Below are 11,082 nucleotides of genomic sequence, written 5' to 3'. Positions count from 1 at the left end.
CGTCCGGTATCCGCCGTTAGTTCACAGGGAACTAGACAATTTATTGAGGCAGTGTGCCCCCGTTACCAAATACCATCTAGGTTCCACTTCTCTAGGCAGGCGATACCGAGAATGTACACGGACGTCAGAAAAAGACTCACCAGTGTCCTAAAAAATGCAGTTGTACCCAATGTCCACTTAACCACGGACATGTGGACAAGTGGAGCAGGGCAGGGTCAGGACTATATGACTGTGACAGCCCACTGGGTAGATGTATGGACTCCCGCCGCAAGAACAGCAGCGGCGGCACCAGTAGCAGCATCTCGCAAACGCCAACTCTTTCCTAGGCAGGCTACGCTTTGTATCACCGCTTTCCAGAATACGCACACAGCTGAAAACCTCTTACGGCAACTGAGGAAGATCATCGCGGAATGGCTTACCCCAATTGGACTCTCCTGTGGATTTGTGGCATCGGACAACGCCAGCAATATTGTGTGTGCATTAAATATGGGCAAATTCCAGCACGTCCCATGTTTTGCACATACCTTGAATTTGGTGGTGCAGAATTTTTTAAAAAACGACAGGGGCGTGCAAGAGATGCTGTCGGTGGCCAGAAAAATTGCGGGACACTTTCGGCGTACAGGCACCACGTACAGAAGACTGGAGCACCACCAAAAACTACTGAACCTGCCCTGCCATCATCTGAAGCAAGAAGTGGTAACGAGGTGGAATTCAACCCTCTATATGCTTCAGAGGTTGGAGGAGCAGCAAAAGGCCATTCAAGCCTATACAATTGAGCACGATATAGGAGATGGAATGCACCTGTCTCAAGTGCAGTGGAGAATGATTTCAACGTTGTGCAAGGTTCTGATGCCCTTTGAACTTGCCACACGTGAAGTCAGTTCAGACACTGCCAGCCTGAGTCAGGTCATTCCCCTCATCAGGCTTTTGCAGAAGAAGCTGGAGGCATTGAAGAAGGAGCTAACACGGAGCGATTCCGCTAGGCATGTGGGACTTGTGGATGCAGCCCTTAATTCGCTTAACAAGGATTCACGGGTGGTCAATCTGTTGAAATCGGAGCACTACATTTTGGCCACCGTGCTCGATCCTAGATTTAAAGCCTACCTTGGATCTCTCTTTCCGGCAGACACAGGTCTGCTGGGGTTGAAAGACCTGCTGGTGACAAAATTGTCAAGTCAAGCGGAACGCGACCTGTCAACATCTCCTCCTTCACATTCTCCCGCAACTGGGGGTGCGAGGAAAAGGCTCAGAATTCCGAGCCCACCCGCTGGCGGTGATGCAGGGCAGTCTGGAGCGACTGCTGATGCTGACATCTGGTCCGGACTGAAGGACCTGACAACGATTACGGACATGTCGTCTACTGTCACTGCATATGATTCTCTCAACATTGATAGAATGGTGGAGGATTATATGAGTGACCGCATCCAAGTAGGCACGTCACACAGTCCGTACTTATACTGGCAGGAAAAAGAGGCAATTTGGAGGCCCTTGCACAAACTGGCTTTATTCTACCTAAGTTGCCCTCCCACAAGTGTGTACTCCGAAAGAGTGTTTAGTGCCGCCGCTCACCTTGTCAGCAATCGGCGTACGAGGTTACATCCAGAAAATGTGGAGAAGATGATGTTCATTAAAATGAATTATAATCAATTCCTCCGCGGAGACATTGACCAGCAGCAATTGCCTCCACAAAGTACACAGGGAGCTGAGATGGTGGATTCCAGTGGGGACGAATTGATAATCTGTGAGGAGGGGGATGTACACGGTGATATATCGGAGGGTGAAGATGAGGTGGACATCTTGCCTCTGTAGAGCCAGTTTGTGCAAGGAGAGATTAATTGCTTCTTTTTTGGGGGGGGTCCAAACCAACCCGTCATATCAGTCACAGTCGTGTGGCAGACCCTGTCACTGAAATGATGGGTTGGTTAAAGTGTGCATGTCCTGTTTTGTTTATACAACATAAGGGTGGGTGGGAGGGCCCAAGGATAATTCCATCTTGCACCTCTTTTTTCTTTTCTTTTTCTTTGCATCATGTGCTGATTGGGGAGGGTTTTTTGGAAGGGACATCCTGCGTGACACTGCAGTGCCACTCCTAGATGGGCCCGGTGTTTGTGTCGGCCACTAGGGTCGCTAATCTTACTCACACAGCTACCTCATTGCGCCTCTTTTTTTCTTTGCGTCATGTGCTGTTTGGGGAGGGTTTTTTGGAAGGGACATCCTGCGTGACACTGCAGTGCCACTCCTAGATGTGCCCGGTGTTTGTGTCGGCCACTAGGGTCGCTAATCTTACTCACACAGTCAGCTACCTCATTGCGCCTCTTTTTTTCTTTGCGTCATGTGCTGTTTGGGGAGGGTTTTTTGGAAGGGCCATCCTGCGTGACACTGCAGTGCCACTCCTAGATGGGCCCGGTGTTTGTGTCGGCCACTAGGGTCGCTAATCTTACTCACACAGCTACCTCATTGCGCCTCTTTTTTTCTTTGCGTCATGTGCTGTTTGGGGAGGGTTTTTTGGAAGGGACATCCTGCGTGACACTGCAGTGCCACTCCTAGATGGGCCCGGTGTTTGTGTCGGCCACTAGGGTCGCTTATCTTACTCACACAGCGACCTCGGTGCAAATTTTAGGACTAAAAATAATATTGTGAGGTGTGATGTGTTCAGAATAGGCTGAAAATGAGTGTAAATTATGTTTTTTGAGGTTAATAATACTTTGGGATCAAAATTACCCCCAAATTCTATGATTTAAGCTGTTTTTTAGGGTTTTTTGAAAAAAACACCCGAATCCAAAACACACCCGAATCCGACAAAAATAATTCGGTGAGGTTTTGCCAAAACGCGTTCGAACCCAAAACACGGCCGCGGAACCGAACCCAAAACCAAAACACAAAACCCGAAAAATTTCAGGCGCTCATCTCTAGACAACACAGAGGTAGGTAGAGCAGTGTCCTACTGTACCGTACTGCTATATATTATATACTGGGGTCAGCAAACTGTGCAAAACTGAAATGCACAACAGGTATGGATGGATAGTATACTTGACGACACAGAGGTGGGTAGAGCAGTGTCCTACTGTACCGTACTGCTATATATTATATACAGGGGTCAGCAAACTGTGCAAAACTGAAATGCACCACAGGTATGGATGGATAGTATACTTGATGACACAGAGGTAGGTAGAGCAGTGGCCTTCTGTACCGTACTGCTATATATTATATACTGGTGGTCAGCAAACTGTGAAAAACTGAAATGCACCACAGGTATGGATGGATAGTATACTTGACAACACAGAGGTAGGTAGAGCAGTGGCCTACTGTACCATACTTCCATATATTATATACTGGTGGTTAGCAAACTGTGGAAAACTGAAATGCACAACAGGTATGGATGGATAGTATACTTGACGACACAGAGGTAGGTAGAGCAGTGTCCTACTGTACCGTACTGCTATATATTATATACTGGGGGTCAGCAAACTGTGCAAAACTGAAATGCACCACAGGTATGGATGGATAGTATACTTGACGACACAGAGGTAGGTAGAGCAGTGGCCTACTGTACCGTACTGCTTTATATTATATACTGGTGGTCAGCAAACTGTGCAAAACTGAAATGCACCACAGGTATGGATGGATAGTATACTTGATGACACAGAGGTAGGTAGAGCAGTGGCCTTCTGTACCGTACTGCTATATATTATATACTGGTGGTCAGCAAACTGTGAAAAACTGAAATGCACCACAGGTATGGATGGATAGTATACTTGACGACACAGGGGTAGGTAGAGCAGTGGCCTACTATACTGTACTGCTATATATTATATACTGGTGGTCAGCAAACTGTGCAAAACTGAAATGCACCACAGGTATGGATGGATAGTATACTTGATGACACAGAGGTAGGTAGAGCAGTGGACTTCTGTACCATACTGCTATATATTATATACTGGGGGTCAGCAAACTGTGCAAAACTGAAATGCACCACAGGTATGGATGGATAGCATACTTGACGACACAGAGGTAGGTAGAGCAGTGGCCTACTGTACTGTACTGCTATATATTATATACTGGTGGTCAGCAAACTGTGCAAAACTGAAATGCACCACAGGTATGGATGGATAGTATACTTGACGACACAGAGGTAGGTGGAGCAGTGGCCTTCTGTACCAGACTGCTTTATATTATATACTGGTGGTCAGCAAACTGTGTAAAACTGAAATGCACCACAGGTATGGATGAATAGTATACTTAACGACACAGAGGTAGGTAGAGCAGTGGCCTACAGTACTGTACTGCTATATATTATATACTGGTGGTCAGCAAACTGTGCAAAACTGAAATGCACCACAGGTATGGATGGATAGTATACTTGACAACACAGAGGTAGGTAGAGCAGTGTCCTACTGTACCGTACTGCTATATATTATATACTGGGGTCAGCAAACTGTGCAAAACTGAAATGCACAACAGGTATGGATGGATAGTATACTTGACGACACAGAGGTGGGTAGAGCAGTGTCCTACTGTACCGTACTGCTATATATTATATACTGGGGTCAGCAAACTGTGCAAAACTGAAATGCACCACAGGTATGGATGGATAGTATACTTGATGACACAGAGGTAGGTAGAGCAGTGGCCTTCTGTACCGTACTGCTATATATTATATACTGGTGGTCAGCAAACTGTGAAAAACTGAAATGCACCACAGGTATGGATGGATAGTATACTTGACAACACAGAGGTAGGTAGAGCAGTGGCCTACTGTACCATACTTCTATATATTATATACTGGTGGTTAGCAAACTGTGGAAAACTGAAATGCACAACAGGTATGGATGGATAGTATACTTGACGACACAGAGGTAGGTAGAGCAGTGGACTTCTGTACCATACTGCTATATATTATATACTGGGGGTCAGCAAACTGTGCAAAACTGAAATGCACCACAGGTATGGATGGATAGTATACTTGATGACACAGAGGTAGGTAGAGCAGTGGCCTTCTGTACCGTACTGCAATATATTATATACTGATGGTCAGCAAACTATGCAAAACTGAAATGCACTACAGGTATGGATGGGATAGTGTGCTTGACGACACAGAGGTAGAGCAGTGGACTACTGTACCGTACTGCTATATATATATATATATAGTTAAACTGGTGGTCAGCAAAATTCTGCACTGTCCTCTTACTATATACTACAATGCAGCACAGATATGGAGCATTTTTCAGGCAGAGAACATATAATACTGGTGGTCACTGGTCAGCAAAACTCTGCACTGTCCTCCTACTATATAATACTGCTGGTCCCCAGTCCCCACAATAAAGCAATTAGCACACTGAGCACAGATATTTGCAGCACACTGAGCACAGATATGGAGCGTTTTTCAGGCAGAGAACGTAGATATTTGCACTTGCAGCACACTGAGCACAGATATTTGCAGCACACTGAGCACAGATATTTGCAGCACACTGAGCACAGATATTTGCAGCACACTGAACATAGAAACTGAGAGGACACCAGCCACGTCCTCTCACGATCATCTCCAATGCACGAGTGAAAAATGGCGGCGACGCGCGACTCCTTATATAGAATACGAATCTCTCGAGAATCCGACCGCGGGATGATGACGTTCGGGCGCACTCGAGTTAACCGAGCAAGGCGGGAGGATCCGAGTTGCTCGGACCCGTGCAAAAAAAGGTGAAGTTCGGGGGGTTTCGGATCCCGAGGATCCGAACCAACTCATCACTAGTAAATATGTATTGCCTTGAAAAGAGGAGACTAAGAGGAGACATTATTAATATCTTCAAATATGTAAATTGTAAATAAAAAGAGTTAGCAGTGGATTTGTTTATTAATAGAAGTCTGAATAGGACATGTGGACACTCGCTGAGGCTAGAGGAGAGAAAATCCTGTTCAAATTGTAGGAAAGGTTTCTTCACCTTAAGGGCAATAAAGATTTGGAACTCCCTATGGGAGAAGATAATAATTGTGGACTCTGTAAATGCATTTAAAAACAGATTGGACAGTTTTCTAGCTGAGGAAAGTATCCAAGGCTATACCATTTAATATATGTTTATGGGAGTGATACGAAATATAGTTGTCATTAGGTACGAAACCATTATTTCGGCTGGTGCATAATAATGTGCGCTGCTTAATACAGAATACAGGTTGAACCCGATGGGCTTTTTGCCTTTTTTCAACCTCATTAACTACAGTATGTTATTATGTTACCCATGTACAGCTGCAGCACATGAAACACCAGTGAAAGCCAGAACAATCAGGACAGCCAGGACAGCACCCTTAACACAACACAGGTACAAAACAGTGACTGCAGCAGTACCCCTTCAGAACACACACTAACCCCACCCTACGCTGCCACCCACAGAGAGAGACAGAGGTCTGTCTCTCTTACTCTCCAAGTCCAGAGTGAAAATGGCAGTGATGTGCAGCTGTTTATATGGGATCAATAACTTGTGAGAATCCGACAGCGGCACAATGATGTTTTGCCTCGTTCTGGTATCCGAGTCTGGTTGGAAGTCCTTAGCCAGACTCAGATCCGGGAACGGGACATGATGTTCGGGGGTATCGGTTCTCAGGGAACCAAACCCGGTCATCTCTAAAAACAATGTGAAACACCTTGGGGTGCACTCCGGGTTCAAGGACTCAGGAATTCATAATTGTCACATCATATAAAGAAGCAGTCTCAAAAAGAATTTGCGGTGTAGAAGATAATAAGTAGTTATGCAAATATAATCTTAATCAGGATCAGGAGAGGAGGAAAGAACTGCAGTGGAATGGGTGTCAGTAATAATATCACAAACATCAGCATCTAATTCTTGAAGATATGACATAGCATTATCAAGGGATGTGAAATCCACAGGGGTATTGCCTCTATAGATATGAAGCTTTGCGGGATACATCGGGGTAAATGTGCCTTTGTCTTGAACCAACTTGGCACAAACTGGATTAAAATCCTTTCTGGCTTTTGTGAGTTCCACATAAAAGTCCTGGAATATAAATGGGTATTGTCCCACACCACATAACGTTGTTTATGGGAGGCTGTTTAGAATGTCATTTTATGGAGGTAGTTAAGACAACGGAAGAGGGTGAAATGGGGACGGTTGTCTGGGGTGCGTGGTGGGGGACCCTCCCGGTGTACCCTTTCGATCACTAGCTCTTTACAAGCATCAGTAATTCCCAGGAGGGACGGAAGTGTGGACTGTACAGATTTAGCCAAGTCAGCACCTTTAGCCATTTCAGGGAGGCCCACCAATCTAATATTATTTCTGCGTGATCGATTTTCAGCATCCTCTAAACAATTCCACAAATGGTGATTTTTCTTCTGTAAATGAATAATGGTGCCATGTCATGACAGAAAGTACCAATTTGCTTATCATGTATAGACACCTCATGTTTAAGGTGCTGTAATTGCTGTGTGATGTCTGCCACAGCTTTAGTGGCCCATAGTGCCGGTGATTGCTGCAGCCAGGTCAGAATAGGTAATAGGGGCATCCGGAGGTTGACTGACCTGGGGAGAGTCCTGATCACGTGGACTGGCGGCAGTTTTCTTTGCTGCTGGAGACGTTAGCAGTGTGGTGATGCCCGGTGCCATATTGGAATTGTCGCATCTCTTCTCCTGATGGGGTGGCAGCAGGAGGGAGGATGACTTTGCGGCAGAGCTCAGGGCCAAGAACATGTCCATCTGTCATCAGCGAAGGTCAGGGGAGCTCTACAGCCCTGTTGGAAGCCACAATCTGGTTTTTCAAAGCAATGTGGCAGCGTGTCCACCGGAGCTGTGCAGGAAGACGTCCTCACAGCTTGAAGGCAGAACCGGTAGTCCTTCTACTGTACATCACTGACTTTTAAATAAACTTGAAAGCATGGTATTGGATACTAAAATGGTTGAATGGATAAGATCTTGGTTTCATGATAGAGAGTTCTAGTAAATGGGGTTCAATCATAGATGAAAAATGCTACCAGTGGAGTACCCCAGGAATCTGTACTTGGACAGGTGCTTTTTAATATCTTTATTGATGACTTTGCAAATGGTATTGAAGGGAAAGTATGTCTTTTTGCAGATAACACACAGTTATGCAACAGGGTAGACTGTTAGGGTCTCCTGCCCTGTGCTGCCACGTCGTCATGGCAACCGGGAGACAAGTGCTAGTGGTGTAACCTGAGCGCAGCTGATACTCCGGTTCGGGTCTTTTGCTGTGCAGTGGTTATAGGCTCTGTGCACGGCAGGGGATCCGGTGCTGGTTTTTGTGCTCACAGTCTGTGAGGTCTGAGTGGGGCGTGGACAGCACCTGCTTTATAAGGCCTCTTTTCAGGGTAAGCAGATGCTGCTGAATCTTTGTTGGTTAGTCAGTTCATGAAAGTTAGCCAGTACTGTGTAGCTTTGTATTTGTTTGTTGCTTACTGCAAATAGGCCTGGGGATTTGGTATTACACTCTGCCAATCCAGACCTAGCAGTAAGACTGGAGTCAGTCGTTTAGCTTGCTGGGGTTCTGTTACTACTCTGTGAACTTAGCAAGTTTGCGGCTGTATTCTAAGACTTGCCTGTCTAATCCTGTCTCACTGTGCTAGGTGTCAGGGGTCAGTTTAGTGGCAGTAAGCTAAAACCTGTGCACTGCAAGTGAGAATTAGGATTGTGGAGATTCTCCTTGTGTCTATCATTCCATCTCTGACCAAGGAGTTTACTGCCACACCCGTTGGTAACCCTTTAGGGTTTTGCTGTTGCCCTTAGCAACAGCATTTCGGGTTCTCTACGTATTAAAACACAACATCTTGCTTTTCCATCTGAGCAGTTCTAATACAAGGGAGATACCCAGTTCCTTAGCCTCTGGGCTTCTCTGTTCACTTTGTGTGTATTTTGTTACCCTATCACCTTCTGTGTACATTATGTCATATCCCCCAGTTTGTCTGTGAGTCCATCTGTTTTGCATAACAGTTCAAACACCAGTACATTCCTGCAGACACTGGAGTGCATAACAGTTCTGACACCAGTACTTTCCTGCAGGCACTGGTGTGCATAACATATTCAGCAGCCTAATACTCCTGTTGAAATTTTGTGGGAATATGGAGCATACCCCTCAAAATACGTTGCAACAGGTGGTCGATCAGGTGCAGGTCCTGACTCGACAATTTAATGATTTGTCCATTAAAATGCACACCTCCCAGGCTGCTGGCGGAGCTCCCGCAGCAGCAGCACCTGCAGGGGTTAAGGAGCCGAAAGTAAATCTCCCGGATCGTTTTTCTGGAGATCGCTCGCAGTTCTTTTGTTTCAAGGAGAGCTGCAAGCTATACTTCCGGCTTAGGCCTCAGTCTTCTGGGTCGGAGATTCAGCGGGTGGGCATAGTGATTTCCTTGCTACAAGGAGACCCACAGGTCTGGGCATATGGGTTGCAGCCTGACTGTCCGTCGCTTAAAAGTGTTGATGCTTTTTTTACGGCACTGGGCATGTTGTATGATGACCCTGACAAGACGGCCTCAGCCGAGGCTCAGATTTCGATCCTTAAGCAAGGGCGAAGGCCAGTTGAGGTTTACTGTACGGAGTTTCGGAGGTTGGCCCATGATACCCAGTGGAATGACCCAGCCCTGAGACACCAGTACCGAAGAGGTCTTTCTAACCAGATAAAGGACCAACTGGTACAATATCCCTTGCCTGATAGCTTGGATCAGCTCATGCAGTTATCCATCCGGGTGGATAGACGGCTGAGAGAGCGTAGGCTTGAAAGGGAGACTGAGATTTCCTTCCTTCCCAAGGGAACCTCAGACTCTGAGGAATTTTCTGAGGAGCCTATGCAGATTGGGGCTACCCGCCTCTCCTCGCGTGAGAAGACGCGGAGGAGACAGCAGGGGTTGTGTTTGTACTGTGGGAATAAAGGTCATGTGGTAGTATCATGCCCAGAAAAGCCGGAAAACTTCAGGGCCTGAGGGTGATGGGAAATATCCTGTCAGGCCAGAAGTCAGAATTTCCCAAGAAGACTTTTATCATTCCGGTGACCTTGAAGATCCTCGGTCAAACTGTCAAGACTGAGGCCTTTGTGGACAGTGGGGCCGACGGGGTTTTTATGGACCGCCAATTCGCCCTGAAATACTCTGTTCCCTTAGTACCCTTGGCATCGGAAATTGAGATTTGTGGGTTAAACGGGGAACCATTATCCCAAGGTAAAATTACCTCTTGCACTAGCCAGATTTCTTTGTTTATTGGAGCCACACACTCTGAAAAATTGTCCTTTTATGTGACTGTCTGTACTTTTGCCCCATTGGTGTTGGGGTTACCCTGGTTAAGGGCCCACAATCCTCAATTTGACTGGGTCTCTGGGGAGATTCTTAATTGGGGTACTGATTGTTTCAGGAGTTGCTTGAGCCTTCCAGTCAGGCTCTCGCAGCTAAGTTTGCCAGGATTGCCAGGGTGTTATGTAGATTTTGCGGACGTGTTCTCCAAAAAAGTTGCAGAGGTACTACCTCCCCATCGCCCCTATGACTGTGCCATTGATTTGTTGCCAAATGCTAAGCTTCCCAAGAGCAGGTTGTACTCCCTGTCACGTCCTGAGACTCAGGCTATGGCAGAGTACATTCAGGAGAACTTGGCTAAGGGATTTATCAGACCTTCACAGTCTCCAGTTGGGTCGGGGTTCTTCTTCGTGGGTAAAAAGGACGGTTCGTTGCGACCCTGCATCGACTTCAGGGAATTGAACCGTATCACGATTAAAAACTCATACCCACTGCCTCTCATTTCGGTCTTGTTTGACCAGCTTCGTACTGCCACCATTTTTTCTAAGATTGACCTACGCGGTGCGTACAATCTAATCCGAATAAGAGAGGGGGATGAATGGAAGACTGCCTTTAATACCCACTCAGGGCATTATGAATATTTGGTGATGCCTTTTGGGCTCTGTAATGCCCCGGCAGTCTTCCAGGATTTCATGAATGATGTGCTCAGGGAATATTTGGATAGATTCTTAGTTGTATACTTAGATGACATCCTAATCTTCTCCCATTCCCTGGAGGAACATCGGAAGCATGTACGCTTAGTCCTCCAGAAACTCAGAGACCACCGGCTTGGGGCGAAGCTGG

The sequence above is a fragment of the Pseudophryne corroboree genome, chromosome 1 (assembly GCF_028390025.1).
Source record: "Pseudophryne corroboree isolate aPseCor3 chromosome 1, aPseCor3.hap2, whole genome shotgun sequence".
NCBI classification, from domain to species: domain Eukaryota; kingdom Metazoa; phylum Chordata; class Amphibia; order Anura; family Myobatrachidae; genus Pseudophryne; species Pseudophryne corroboree.
The sequence above is the reverse complement of the archived record's forward strand: the minus strand, read 5'-3'. Positions refer to the sequence as shown.